We start from the raw sequence: 16,018 nt of genomic DNA on the forward strand, positions 1-16,018 counted from the left end.
ACTACCCTATCTCCTAACCTTCTATGAAATAAAATATAATTATGACCTTAAAACCTCTTCCAAACAAACTACCTCTAATTTAATAACCCCAAAGTTCACACATTCAAACATTACTTCTACCTCTTCCTACCTCCTAGCCAAATATCACAGACTATCCCATATCAAAACTAATAATCTCATGTTAAGGAAACTAAAATACTTAATGTTGATTACTTATAAGCCACACTTAAACTACAACCCCTGTACCCTGGTAGATGGTGATATACATCCGAACCCAGGTCCCTCTACTATTTCCTCTGAAGCCACACCTATTATCTCAAATTCCTTCCTTCTTTCACCAACCTCTAATGCTCATTCCTTACTCATAGGACACCTTAATATCAGAAGTGTTAACAACAAAGTCACCCATCTCCACTCTCTTCTTGAATATTACTCTTTTGACATCCTATGTTTAACGGAAACCTGGTTAAAACCCCTCACTAGGGATACAGAAATCATTCCACCAGGTTATAACATTATTAGACAAGACCGTAATACTCGCAAAGGAGGGGGAGTTGCACTCATATTTAAGACTGAACTAAATATATCCTTAGTACCCTATGCTCCCTAGAGAACACCAAAACTGAGCTCCTTATATCAAAGCTGCAACTCAACCCAAATAAAGCCGTTTATATTATTGGTACTTATCTACCTCCTGGAAATAACTCCATAGTTATAGAAAATCTCCTTAGCTGGGCATCATCCACCTTCCCACAAGAAACTGTAATACTTGGAGACTTCAACCTTGACTGGTCATCAGTTAATACTAATAACCCAGTCTCTCATATTAATCTCCATGGCTTTACTCAGACAATAAATACCTCCACTAGAATTAATAAACCTAACAACAAAGAAAGTATACTAGATTGGATTCTTGTTAATAAACCACAGCTACAATATCAAACCGGCACTTTGCCAGATGACATTAGCGACCACAACTTAACCTATATCATAAGAAAGAAGAACATTGCTACTAATGCCCCTACCATCCGAACCTCTCGTAGTAATAAAACTTTAACCCCACCCTATTTAGCACTGAACTAAATGCCTGCAACTGGTTACCTCTAAAAACTCTTCCTCTAGAAGAAGCAGTTCAATATTTTAACACCACATTCCTATCAATCCTAGATAATCATGCACCAAAAAGAACTATCAGAGTCAAAACTAAACCCGCCCCCTGGCTATCTAAGGAAACAAGGCACAAAATGCTACTCAGAAACAAATCCTGGATAAAATGGAGAACTAGTAAATCTCCCTCTGATCAACAGACCTTCAGATACTTAAGAAATAGTACTAAAAAAGCTATTATTTCAGACAAAAAAAACTACTATAGTAACCTCCAACAAGTTAATCATAATAATCCCCAAAGATTCTGGTCAACCTTGAATAGACTTCTTCACCCGGTCAAACTACCACCCCTCTCCCTCTGGATCCGAAAACAATTCTTCCCATGAAACTGCAAATGCTTTCAACTCCTTCTTCACCAATACCATCAATTCTCTGGCCTCCCACCTTTCCTTTGACAATTCTAGCATCCCTGCTCAAGCAGCTTCTATTCAACCTACCTTCACTCTACAACCTATCTCCACCACCTTCATCCAAAAATGTATCCAAAAACTTAAACCATGTACCCCATCGGCCGACCAACTTCCATCTGAATACCTCCAAAAAGCAGCTAAGGTTATAGCCTATCCCATATCCATCCTTATTAATAGAACTATTAATGAAGGTACCATACCTGACATCTGGAAAATCTCACACATTATACCCCTACATAAAGGAGGTAACTCCAATGAATACTCTAATTACAGGCCTATAGCACTCCTGTCTCCCCTAGCAAAAATCATGGAAAAATGTGTTCACTACCAACTAATGAACTACTTAACCAAAAATAACATTCTAACTCCCTGTCAACACGGCTTCAGGCCTTTTCACAGTACTACCACTGCTCTTCTTTCCTTTACTGACTTCATAAACACAAACCGCAATAATAACATTCTTTCTTCTGCACTCTTTATTGACCTGTCCAAAGCCTTTGACATGGTTAACCACCCCCTCCTCATAAAAATCCTAGAATCTCTTGCTTTAGAACCTAAGGCTATCCTCTGGTTTACTTCCTATCTCACTAACAGGAAACAGGCAGTCCTGTGGGATAACCAACTCTCCTCTCTCCTTCCAATTTCTCTTGGTGTCCCACAAGGCTCTATTCTTGGACCTCTCCTTTTCTCCCTTTTTATAAATGACCTACAAGCAGCTATTCCACAAGCTACATGCATACAATATGCCGATGACTCCACTCTTATTTGCTCAGCTAAAACGTTTCAGAGCTACAAACTATTACTCAAAATGTATTCCACACAGTAGAAGCATGGTTCTTAAAACGCTGCCTACTTTTAAATGCTAAAAAAACAAAACTCCTCCTCTTTAAACCTACTACTAGGTCCCCACTTTAGATTTCTCCATCTCTTCTATTAATGGCACCCTAATATCAGCTGACTCCACTACCAAACTGCTAGGAGTCATGATTGACAACAACCTTACCTATGATTGTCACATCAATAATACCATTAAAACTGTAAACAGAAAACTGGGCTCCCTCTACAGAATTAGAACATTCTTAACCCCGGTAGCCAAAGCTACTCTTGCCCACTCTCACCTTATTTCAACTCTTCTCTATGCCTCACCAATTTACACTAACCTGAAGAAAAACAATCTCTCAAAATTGGCTAACACATATAATAGTATTGCTAGATTTGTGACTGGCAATCAATTTAGAACCCACCACTGCCTGAACCTTCAGCAACTTCACTGGCTAGAATTAGAAAATATGTTGCTTCTTTCCCAACTTTCCTTTGTCCATAGAGCTTTCTATCAACCTAATAACACTCCTGCACTTTCCAAACTTCTGACCCCTACTCTAACCTGAACTCACTTCGTTCCTACAGTAAACTACTAGTAACTTTAACTAAATCCAACAACCTTGCTGGTGACTCCCTTTTCTCTAATGCCCTTGGTAAACACTGGAATCAACTTCCTACTGAACTTACTTCTATTCCAACTCCTGTTCTGTTCAAACAAAAACTCAGAACTTACCTGAAAAAGCAATGGTTATGTCCCTGCTGTAACCCCGACTAGATCTCCCTACTATCCCCTCCACTCCTCCCTCTCCCTCTCCTTCGTCCTTTTTCTTCTACAAGCCTTACTTCCATCACTTTATAAGTGCTAACTCTCTAATATCCTTCTCCTCCTCTAGGTGCATTTCTTTTTACTGTAAGCATAGATCTTTCGAATCTACTCACTTTTGTTTGTTCATTTTGTATATTTCTCTTTTCTCTCTTACTCTCCTTCTATAACCTTCCTATAAAATAATGTGAAATAAGTGTCATTTTTTAATTTTATTGTGTGAGAATGATGAATCCTTTTATGTTATGTTAGTATTGAATCCTATGATGTGTTTCTGCTTATTTTGTATATCCCCACCTCCTTTCTCCTTTTTACCACAGCTAAATTTTTGTATATCATGTAACTGTGTTTATCTCTATGTGGAGCTTTTCTCCCCGGGCCTCTACTGAAAATGGAAATACTTCCAGTTGGACTAGCCCGGTTAACAAATATAAAATAAAAATAAATAAATAAAATAAATCTAATAGTTCTCCTATAATTGTGAATAGTAATGTAGTAGTAGTTCTATAACCTTCCTATAAAATAATGTGAAATAAGTGTCATTTTTTAATTTTATTGTGTGAGAATGATGAATCCTTTTATGTTATGTTAGTATTGAATCCTATGATGTGTTTCTGCTTATTTTGTATATCCCCACCTCCTTTCTCCTTTTTACCACAGCTAAATTTTTGTATATCATGTAACTGTGTTTATCTCTATGTGGAGCTTTTCTCCCCGGGCCTCTACTGAAAATGGAAATACTTCCAGTTGGACTAGCCCGGTTAACAAATATAAAATAAAAATAAATAAATAAAATAAATCTAATAGTTCTCCTATAATTGTGAATAGTAATGTAGTAGTAGTTCTATAACCTTCCTATAAAATAATGTGAAATAAGTGTCATTTTTTAATTTTATTGTGTGAGAATGATGAATCCTTTTATGTTATGTTAGTATTGAATCCTATGATGTGTTTCTGCTTATTTTGTATATCCCCACCTCCTTTCTCCTTTTTACCACAGCTAAATTTTTGTATATCATGTAACTGTGTTTATCTCTATGTGGAGCTTTTCTCCCCGGGCCTCTACTGAAAATGGAAATACTTCCAGTTGGACTAGCCCGGTTAACAAATATAAAATAAAAATAAATAAATAAAATAAATCTAATAGTTCTCCTATAATTGTGACTAGTAATGTATGGTCCATCATTTATAAACTTACATGCACTACAAAAAACACACTTACTCATTTTAGACATCTTGTGTATATTAGTGTCTACTTCATATTCTAATAATTCTTTCAAGTTGACACCTCTACTATAAATAAACTCTGGAGATTCTCCCAATATCTCTCTTAACTCACTATTAAACACACTAGCCCAAGTTCCTTCTATAATGATCTTAACCTTACCTGCTGTATCATTGTATGGGAGTACTAATGCTCCTCTCTTGTTACTCACAACCATATTATGATTATTGTTATTGTTGGCCACTTCATTAGTGTTACAAGGTCCCACTTTTATTAAACCTTCTTTAAGTATGGGTTGAAAAACAAAATTCCTTTTCTCTGTAACCTCATTACTGATTTTGAGTAATGTGTCACGTGGGTACACTCTTTCAATTAACATATCCATCAATTTAACCATTTCATTGTGGAAATTTTCGTCCTCACTAAGCAGCCTTGACAGTCTCACCATCTGTCCTTTCATAATATTTCTCTTCTGGAAATAAGGTTGACAACTGTTAAAATGTAGAAAGGAATTGGAGTAGATTTTTTCCGATAAATACTAGAATTTATTACTCCATCTTCCTTATACAATAGAATATCCAAAAATTCTCATTTGTTCTCATAAACATTACTAGTGAATTTAAAAAATGTTGTTGTACTATCTAGATATTCAATAAAAATTTTCAATAAAATTTTGAACCTCATCCAAGGATCCTTTCCAAAATATAAGTATATCATCTAAAAAATGCAGGTATAACACTATGTTGTGACATAAACCTCGAAGTGAAAACAAACCGTGTTTCCCATTCAGCTAAAACTAGATTAGTGTAAATGGGTGCACGTCTGGCACCCATAGCTACGCCTCTAGTCTGTTTAAAATATTCTCCATCAAACATAATAAAATTATTCAATAAGACCATTTCCATGAGTTTCACCAATAATCCCCGCTTCACATTATGTAAATCACTGTATCATAACAGACAGTTTTCAAAAAATTCCAGCCCAACATTGTGCGGTATTATAGAAAAAAGATTAACCACGTCCACAGTAACCATAAAAAAGTCTTCACTGATATTCATTTCTCTTATTATATCAAGACAATGCCAAGAATCCCTAAGGATATGTGGTAACTTGCCCAAAACATTTTTGCAACTGAAATCAACATAAGATGCAATAGCTTCAGTCTTAGATCATCTAGCCGAAACTATGGGTCTAAATGGTGGATCATTCATATTTTTGTGGATTTTAGGGATGCCAAAGATGGATGGTATTATTGGTGTATCTACCATTAAATACTGAAATTCATCCTTGGTAATGATCCCCTCCATCAAAAATTCATGTAGCTGCCAGTGTATTTTAGTATATGCTCTATATACTTCATATCTAGACATCCTTTCATAAGTTTCACAATCATTTAACAACCCCAGCATCTTACATGTGTAGTCAGTGTTAGACATAATCACAGCCCCACCCCCTTTGTCTGGTTTCATGACCCGATATTGATTAGTGGAAGTTAATTCTTTAAGACAGAATCTTTCTCCCATAGTCAAATTGTCCATCAACCCCTTCTCTACCATTAAACATCTTCATATTTGTTTTTCACACAACTGTTTAAATACAAACACCATAGAATTATTCGGGGGTATAAATGTACTACTTTTTAATGAAAGAACACAGTCAATACAGGGACTGGGGTTGTTAGCAAAAAATATTTTTAAATTTAATTGTCTTGTATATAATTTCAAATTAATTAGTATTCTACCTATATCATAATAGAACGTGAGGACAAATGAAAAACCTTTTTTAAAAAGTGAAAAATAATCATGTGTCAATTCCAAGGCAATGAAATTGTAAATAGAAAACCCCCCGTTCTTTACAAGTTTACACTTACATTCTTGCACTGGAAATACATCATTCTCTTCATTAACTACCAACATATCATACAATTCATCATTGTTGCAACAAAATTCATTTGTACATGTAAAACCATCCAGCATACAATTGGTCATTTGTAATGAACTACCATTCAGTGTGTCCAATTTATAAGATTGGTCACATAATATTTGTTCATTTTCAATTATGACATTTTCACCAATACCCCCCATAAAATATATCTCCTCATTATCATGTTCATCAGACACTACATAATCTTCTTGAACACATACATTTTCAAATGATAAATCAATGTTTAATAAATCAAATTGTAAATGTGACTTGTAAGTCAATTGAATCTGTTGGGGCCTGGAGACCTCCATTGGTTTCTTTGACCTCTCTCCCTCCTCCCATTGAATGTTTGTTGGCCCTGATATCGGTTCCGTAACCAATCTGAACGTCTCAGGGGCTGTTGATCTAAAAAAGGCCTATGATTTGCCCCATCAGTAGCAACATTTTCACCTCCATTCACATTATCTGGTTGAGGCCTATTGTTAACAAAATTCTGTCCCTGTCCATTATTCCTACTGTTGTTATTCTTGTTTACTTTAAAATGGGCATAAGCCTAGTTTTCTGCATACTCACAGCTATCTCTAGCCAGTTTCCCTTGCTTTGTTTCTAGCCCTTTTTTGACAAAAACATCCATGTCTTTCAATATTTTGTCAAACTGGGCTTTATTAAGGTGAAACAGCAAATCGTTGGTTATACTATTATTTAGGGTTGCTAATTTATCTTTTAATTTAGCTAGTTTGGAATTATTGTTGCATATAATAATGCGCATGAGGTCCATACCTGTGCGGTCGAGCAATGCAATCAGGTCTTGAAACGCCTCCGTTTCTTCTTCTATCCCCATAGGCAATTTGAATGTCCTCAGTCCCTTAGGAACATGGTTAAGTTCAATCGACCACTCGAGGAAAACATTTTCCATTTGGAGAGCTTTAAACTTCTTCATGACCTTCTCAAAATCTTGCATTTGTGTATTTAATGATCCCATATCTGTGCCCCTTCCTGTAACAGACATTACATTCAATGTGGGAGGAGCAAGCCATGAATCAAAATTACAATGCATCTCATTAGTTGAAGCATTCGGGTTGATATCCCCCTTTTTTATTACTGGTTTATCTACTGAACTTTGTGTTGTCATTGGCTCCGTCAAGAACTTGTAAGTTTGTCTGCTGAAAGGTGTATATGACTAGATATCTTATAGTCCCCATGATTGCTTGCCTAGCATGTTACTATGTGCTTCCACCTACCTGCCATCTCACTGGACAAGTGGACAAGAACATCGATGTTCACAGGATAAATAATTCTGTAGCACACTGCTCCCCAGTTCCACTGTATTCTGGATGACATCTCTCACAGAATAAATAGTATACCAAGAGACACCTTAAACTTTCTAGGAAAAAAGAGTCATCCAGGAAGTCCCACAAAGTCATAAAGGGTTATACTAGTGTTCCAGATGTCCATCATTCACACTGCTGCAGTGGCCTTTAGGCTATATGGGTTCAGCTTCCAAAAGATCTGGCTTCCTCCCACAGTTCCACTCTGACTGCTGATTAGATAGCCCTGTAGAGTGTAAATCAGCAGTCAGAGTTGAAAATCTTCAGTACTTTCTAGCTGTCTCATGTAGAAGCAGCTCAGAGGCTTCACAAGAGCAGCAACTCACCGTCAACTTCTTTCTGGTAGCTAAGTTCCCTTTGGGGAAATTTTAACTACTTTATATATAACGACATACTACATTAAAATAGTGATAGTTACAGTTCTGTCCTTTTAAGAAACCTTGTATTTTTCTAATATAGGGAAGTTCCTGTCAAGGACAACTATTTTTAGCTTCTGCTAATTTGAGGGCTTATTTAGAGACAAAAAATGTTTACTTTTAACTAAAAGTTTTGTCTGGAGAAGTGTTTCAGTTGGACAGAGACAACTATGGGTTATGTAGTATAGTTTACTTCAAAGAGGTTTCTGACGAATTGAATGAACTGTTTATGCATCACAGTATTTTGAGGACTCTGTAAGAGTTCAAGTGTGCTGCTTGTACAAACAATTTCACAACTTACCATCTGATTGACTCATTCCAGCAATTTTTACCACATCAGTTTCAGCATGGATACTTACCCTTCTCCTGCTGGTCCAATTTTGTAGCTCCTAAAAAGTAAAAAACTTATGAAAGAGCCTTTGCTGACTCTGAGGGTTTGGTCTTCACCCCAGCTGATGGTGGGTACCTTTGCAGTGGTCAGCAGTCAATCCTTAGACCACTCACCTCTTTGGCTTCCTCAGGTGTTGTCCTTTCAGCCTTTCAGATATCATGAACTGGAGGAAAGCCACATCCTGCTCAGCTGGTTGAGTGTCAGAAATGGACATGGGACATGTACTAGGGCATGGAGACATACCAGGGGATGTTTCTAGATGTGGCCGGGGAAAGAGACCTCTTGATAGAGCAGAAGTTACTTCTCCTAGTCCATCTTCAGGGATATATGTAAAGTAAAAACAAATGGTTAAACATTGTTCATTACAAAACATGGTGTCGTTAATAAAAGATGATTTTCTTCCCTTAGCCAAGAAATTGTTGCAAGCAATCAATCCTGGTACTCAGAATACAGTACCAGTAAATTATGTCAGTAGAAATATTCCTGAGTAAGACACATCAAATGATTCTGGCATAGACACAGACAGGGATTTCTCTCCTGCAGATTTTCAAGCCCAAATCTCAGATGCAGAAGAAACCTGATCTTCACAAGTTCCTTTGCAGAAATTGTCTTTTTCTCAGATTATAACCAGGATGAATGAGTTGTTTTATTGAGAATAAATGGATGAATAATATGCCTCATTCTATGTATATTCCTCCACTAATGTCAACAGTTGTGGATGGATATAATGCTGCTTGTAACAGCCCTGATTCACAATCTTAAGTCCTCAAACAAGCAGATAGGCTTTATAAAGTTTCTCAAAGTAACAAGCATGTATTTTTTCACCTTAGGTTTGGCCCTGCTGCCATTTCCAGTCAGCAGGGAAAAGGCTCCTGGTGTCTATCAACCCTTTCCTTGTGGAAAAAGAGGGGAATATATTTGATTGATTTGGTAAGAGAAAATTATTTTTTTCTACTTGTATAGAATTCTTAACTATCATGTGGAAGTTTGTGCTTTTCTTGTATAGACAGTTTGAGAACTAGCTGCCACTCTTCCCTCTGAAGGTAGTGCATATCTCAGTTCTGTTGCTACTGACATTGCTCAAGTATCTAAGCATGCCTTAAAGAGCGCATGTGAGTGTGCAGATCCTGCATCTAGGGCATCTGCTTTTGCTACTTTTTGAGGAGATATACCTGGATACTCATTAAAAGCTTTCTGATGAGGTAAAATCTTAAAGACTAAATTCAGCTTTAGATAGAGAGGTCGTGTTTGGCCCATCTGCTACTTAGGTCCTCACACAATTTGATGAGAGAAAGAAAAATTAATTCAAGGACTTTCCAGGGTTTTTTTAGACCGCACTTAAAAATCTCCCAGATCCTCTTTTACATCTAAGAAACAAAACAAGCAATCACTGCCATCTCAAACCAAACAGTGAAATAAAGACACTTGGGGGGGGGGGTGCAATAAAAAACAAGCATCTTTTCTTAAAAAGGAACAGTCTTCAACTACAGAATGACTATGCCAGCATTCTATCCCCTTCTTGCCCGTATCTCTCAAAATCTGTCTTAGCAGCTGACTCTATACATTCCTCTTTGGCAGAAGATTCTGACAGACTCATTGGTGTTAAGGGTGTTTCAGGACTGATACATGTGGCACTGGATATAAATGCCCCATTTCAGGGGAGTTGCTCCCTACCCTCTGAACCAAACAGAATGTTTTCCTCAGGTTCTTCAAGACTTTCACACTGTAAGAGTCATGGAACCAATGCTGTTAAATAAAAGAGGCAAAGGCTTCTATTACAGAATGTTTCTGGTACCAAACAGAGACTTTTCTTGGAGACAAATTTTAGATCTTTCCATGGGTGCCGGAAGCATAGAGCCAGGGGGGAGGGGGAGCCCCCCCCACCCCCCCACCCCCACTTTTACAGCTGGAAGACCTGTCTGGAAAAATTAATGGTGGAGTTTTCACTCTAACATGGATTCACACGAGGAAGTTAGACTAACTAAACTAGCTGTTCTTGTTCTCTTATTGCTCTGTGTTACAGGAGTTATACTGCTGCTGTTCTGTTGGTGCTGGCAGAGCCAGAGTCATGCTGCTGCTGGTAAAGAGATTTTTGTTCTTTTATTTGCAGGAGTTATGCTGCTCCTATGTGTGTGTGTGTGTGTGTGTGTGTGTGTGTGTGTGTGTGTGTGTGTGTGTGTGTGTGTGTGTATAGAAAATGCCCCAGTTTGGTATACCTGGTGAATAGTGTTACTCAGGCTCAAACAACAGCCTGAATTCTCTACCCATACCACCACTTGTGATTCAGAGAGTTGAGTCCATAGCTCTCCACTGTCCAGATTTTCACAGAATATTTGGCTCATACTTTGGTCTGTTCATCTTGTGTTTTCTGGCAAATCAGTGAGAACTGAATTCACTAAATAATGATAGCTCTTTAAGTTTCAGTCTTCCTATCTTTCAGGAAACACATGGTAACACAACACTTTATTTAGCAACTTTCTAAGATTATACAAGCAATATTTAAAATGTGTCCCTGGTTTTTGGCCTTTGACCCCCCAAATAAATGTTGGCTTTTTCCAGATTTCTTGTTGAGAGATTTAGTTTATCGTCAAATTTTACAAGGAGCTGAAAGCTTTAGGGGAAGAGAAGTTTAGTGCTACTTATGCTAAATAATTTGCATTGTTAGTAACACAACAAGTAGTATACTTGCTTTTGATGCAGAAGCCTGTGGGTACTAATCCCACAGTATGCAGATGGATCACTAATACTGTACTGTGTTGTACTTTAATGGGAGTGGATGCTGCAGTCCTATGAATGTCCTCCTTTGGAGGAGTTATCTAGTAATTTTGAACCAGTTATCAGTTTGCCATCTATTCCCTATTGCAAAATTAGTAGCTTATCATTTTTTAATGTAGCATAGGTAATTTATTCTTCAAGGGCAACAAGCACTTTATCTGTAGATGAAACAATGAAATATAAAGTTGTTTGCTAGCAGCAACCTCTTCATTAGTTACAGATCCCTTTAATGTGGAATTATTTAGATGACTTACTTCTGCAGACATTTTGCATATTTGCTGATATTGGTGGATTGTAATGACAGAAGTTTCAGTGGCCTTTTATGGTTGAAATTTTGTGAAATGGGTAATTTTGTCATTATTGGTTCATACATTTTATTTCATTGTTTACTAGAATGTTCCAAACTACAAATTTAAAACACATTCTAACAAGTGCTGCTGCATTATACAAGGAATACAATTTAATACAATCAGGTTAATACAATCAGGAAGGTGAATCAAAGAACATATACATGTATGCTTGCTCACAGGATGCAGGAGAAAAAAAAATAGGGGAAGAGACCAGTCACCAATGGAGGCCTCCAGGGTTCAGTGCTGAGACTTTTTTTGTTTGGCATATACATCTCAAAAGTAAAAGGAAATACCAAAGGGCTTTGGCTGACTAAGTTTGAAATTAACTTTTGACCAACATTTGCCCAGAGTCATAAGAAAGTCTTCCTGGAATGTCTTACAGACTTCCTGCAGAAAAAGGCTTTTTTGACGCAGGAGAAGTTGGATTTTTATCTGGAAACTTTCTTGAGTTTCTCAATCCAGTCTCAGATTTTAGACATAGAGTATCTCAGGATACTGGGGTTTATGGCATCTATTATTCTCATGATTCCTCTCACCAGGTTGCACATGAAATAGAGTCAGTGGACCAAAGATCTGCTCCCTCTAATTGCAGATTCCAATTTTGGACTTAAAAAAAAAAAAAAGGAATTGCAGTGGTATAGACTATAAATACAAGTGAACTTAGGTCTTCCATTTTCTCCTCTGCCTCCAAGTCAGTCTGTAACTACAGACAACTCAGATTTTGCTAGGGGGGCAGTTTTAATTGGGGTAGTTGTACAAGGCCTGTGGGATTTCTCAGGCAAAATTAAGCAGATAATTGTCAGAGATAGTGGCCTTAATTCTTGCCTTCAAATATCTTTATCATCTATGTTCCCCCAAACTTCTGCAGGCGATTACAGACAACATCACAGTGATGTTGATCAACAAGCAAGGGGATTCAAGGTTGCACCCTCTGTGCAGGTTATTAGTGACAGCTTGTGAGGCAGCTTTTCAGAATTCATTAACCCTTCAAGCATTCTACATTTTGTCAGAGCAAAACATATTGGCAGGCAAGTTTAGCAGGACTGGGACATACCCTAATGAATGGAAATTGAATGAGGGGGGTTTCTAGGAACTGATGCAATTGTGGGGAACACTTCAAAGATGATCTTACCTTCTTTCAAGACAGACAACTGAACAAATTTTGCTCCAGCACTCCTTGTACACAGGCCTGAAAAACTGATGCCTTTTTATTTCCTTGGACAATAACGTTCCTTTATGCATTTCCACCCTTTCCACTGATATCCTGGGTAATTCTGAAGATTCAGAAGGACTCTCCAAAAATAATTGTGTTGACCCCTCCTTTTGGGACAAACAGCATTGGTTCTTCTTTCTTATGGAATTAGCCAAGGGTATTTACCATAAGCTTTCTCACAAACTGGATCTAGTCACACAAGACACATGGAGTTTGATACACCCCAAGCTCCAACATCTTCAATTAACTGCCTGAATGGTTCAATTCTAATTCCTTTTAATCACCTCTTTTCAGAGGAAATACAGGAGGTACTAAAGAAGGTGAAAAGATCTGCAACTACAAATCTTATACAAGCAAGTGGAAAAGTTTTTCTGATTGCTGCCTAGCCAGTAACCAGGGCTCTATCAGGGGATTATGTACCCCTGGTGCTCAAATATTTGTGTAATTTGCTGTCCTCTGGCCTTTCATACTCCTCTTGGCAATGCTACTCTTGCCTGCATTTCAACGTCTGCCCATGGATCTTCCATTTTCTTATATATTTTTAGTGATTTGAGTGAAACAGTTCTATTTGACTCAAAATATGAGAATGAGACCTCCTTGTACATAGGTTATTCCTTCCTGGGATCTAAACTTTGTGCTGGAAAAGTTAACTATGCCTCCATATCAAACTGCACATCAGGCAAACTTAGGTTAATTATATTGAAAACTGTTCTTATTACTCTGCAAGAAGAATATCTGATTTGCAAGACCTTATGGTGGGTAAACCCTATCTAGTTTTCCATAGGGATAGGTACTGTTAAGAAGAAATCCATCATTCATGCCCAAGGTCCCAAGTTTGTTTCAGCATTCACTTTGAATCAAGCCATGAATTTCTGAGTGTTCTATCCAGATCCTCAGAAACAGGGAGAAGAGATTCATACTCTGGATGTGTATAGGTACTGTCTATACAGAACCAAGCTCTTTAGAAAAAACTGTGTTTATTTCTTATGTTGGGACCAAGAAAGGACAGCTTATGTCAAAATAGACTTTCCAGATGGCTGTCCTCAGCTTTTGCCTTTTGTTAAGACAACAATGTTAAACCAGTTCCAGGCTGTATCAAGGCTCAATCTACTATGTCTTCTTTGATGGCATATTGGAAAGGGGTGGATTCTAGAAATATTTTAGAGGCAGTTACATGGTCCTGTATACATACCTTTACAAGGCATTACAAAAGGGATCCATTTTCTAGATCCAGGAATTGCTTTGCTGTGCTAGGGCAGTTTTGCAGGGGCTCTTGGATCCATATTTTTTCCTCCTCCCAGGTTGGGTAGGCATTGGTAGTTTATCCATATAGTCTAAAGGCTTCTGCTGCAATGGGAATTATTAGCACTCTACAGTTGTATAAGATGCACTTACCCCTAACAGCAGATGCTTGAATTCCTCACTGATGCAGTAGCCACACCCACCCTCATCTCCCTATTTGTTTATATGGTTTATTGCTGGGATACAAATGTGATGGTTATTTCTTGTTTTTATAACTTCAGGATGATGCTACTTCTTAACTTTAGGCAAGAAAGTGCTGAAGATTTTCTACTCTGACTGCTGATTTCCCTCTACAGGGCTATGCAATCAGCTGTCAAGTAGAAGTTTGGGAGGGAGCCAGAGCTTTTGGAAGATGGCTAGTTGTTGTGTCTTGCGCAAGACACAAACAAAATAGCCTAAAGGCTACTGCAGCAATTAGGAATTGAAAATCTACTGTTATGGATAAGTGCAGCTTGCACAACCATGTTTTTTCTTTGGTATCCAAGAGAACAAAATACCTCAGGCTGATTTTTGACAGGAGTGGCCTAAAACAATTAATTCTAAGAGAAACCTTTTGGATGGCTACGGTGCAGTCTGTCCTATGTCTCTGACACAGAGAGCAGGTCTGCTCTTTGGAGCTGCAAGGTGCCTAGTGCAACGCAGATAGCCTAAGATTCCAGGAGGTATTTACTCATCCAGGTAGGAACCATTAATTACCAGCTCAGCACTTACCCATTTAGTCTCACCTCAGACTCCAGGGTGTTAACCAGGTGCACTTCTGCTATTGTAGTCAAACACAGGTTGCTAGGAATGAAAGTGTTTCTGTACATGAACGAAAGGCTCTTGCTGCACCCTTTTTGAGTAGGCTGACTTCAACCCAGCAGTCCTTGATTAAACTGATTAAACTGCTTCAGTCCTGTGGAATAATGGAAAACCATGAAATATCACAACTGGAGCCACCTCAGTTAATTATGTTTATAGGCTGCCATCTGGATACATATACATGCAAAGTCTGCTTACCTATGGACAGTATCTCATCTTTCATAGACTATCCAGTTGCAATTTATCACAGATCATAATTGTCTGAGGGCCTTAGGGCTTATGCCTGTGACCATTCACATGGTACCTTTCACAGGATTTTACATGAGAGGAGTTTGATGGTAAGTCCAAAAACAATGAAAGTGATGGAAGAATAGTGAATATCCAAAAATAAGTAATTACACCAACCTTTAATAAATAACTAAATTAGTAAGAACTTTTATCTGTTCAAATAATAATACTGAAACCTCATCAAACTTGTTCGTGGTTGAAAAGGTAATACTTCTAAATATTTCCAAAATCACGTGACACATAGTACCCCTTTCTGTTTAAAGGAGACACCTTGTTTACCATCAACATTTGTTAGTCTCCCTTTCTTGTAATATGTTTTAAAATCCACACTACTATTCAGACCTGGAAAGTTACATGCATCTAAAATAATCTGCCGTTCATACTCTTTGTATTCTCCTTCCTTGTCACCTCTCTTATGTCTTCTGGAACTTTTAAGAGTGCATTTGGATCCTATATATGACCATAAACACAGAAATTTCCAAAGCCTATAAAGCTAATGTCAAGTGGCTATTGCACACTCCAAACTTAATGGGAGAGAACCCCTTATCTGTTCTGTACTCCTAGGGTTGGGTGATGGTGTGGTGTGGGGGGACATTGTCAAGGGCAGATTACCTAAGGTGTGTGGTTGCAATCAGAGGCAACTTTGCACATCAGTGAACTGGAGATGAGGGCAGTTCTTCTCACACTCCAAGCCTTTCAGGATTCGTACTTTAAGCTGTGATATCCCTCCATGCTGATAATATCGCAGTGATTTTGTATCGCAGCAAGCACTCTGAAACTCAGT

The sequence above is a fragment of the Protopterus annectens genome, chromosome 1.part0, assembly GCF_019279795.1.
Source record: "Protopterus annectens isolate FY-2018-M chromosome 1.part0, PAN1.0, whole genome shotgun sequence".
In the NCBI taxonomy this organism is placed as follows: Eukaryota; Metazoa; Chordata; order Ceratodontiformes; family Protopteridae; genus Protopterus; species Protopterus annectens.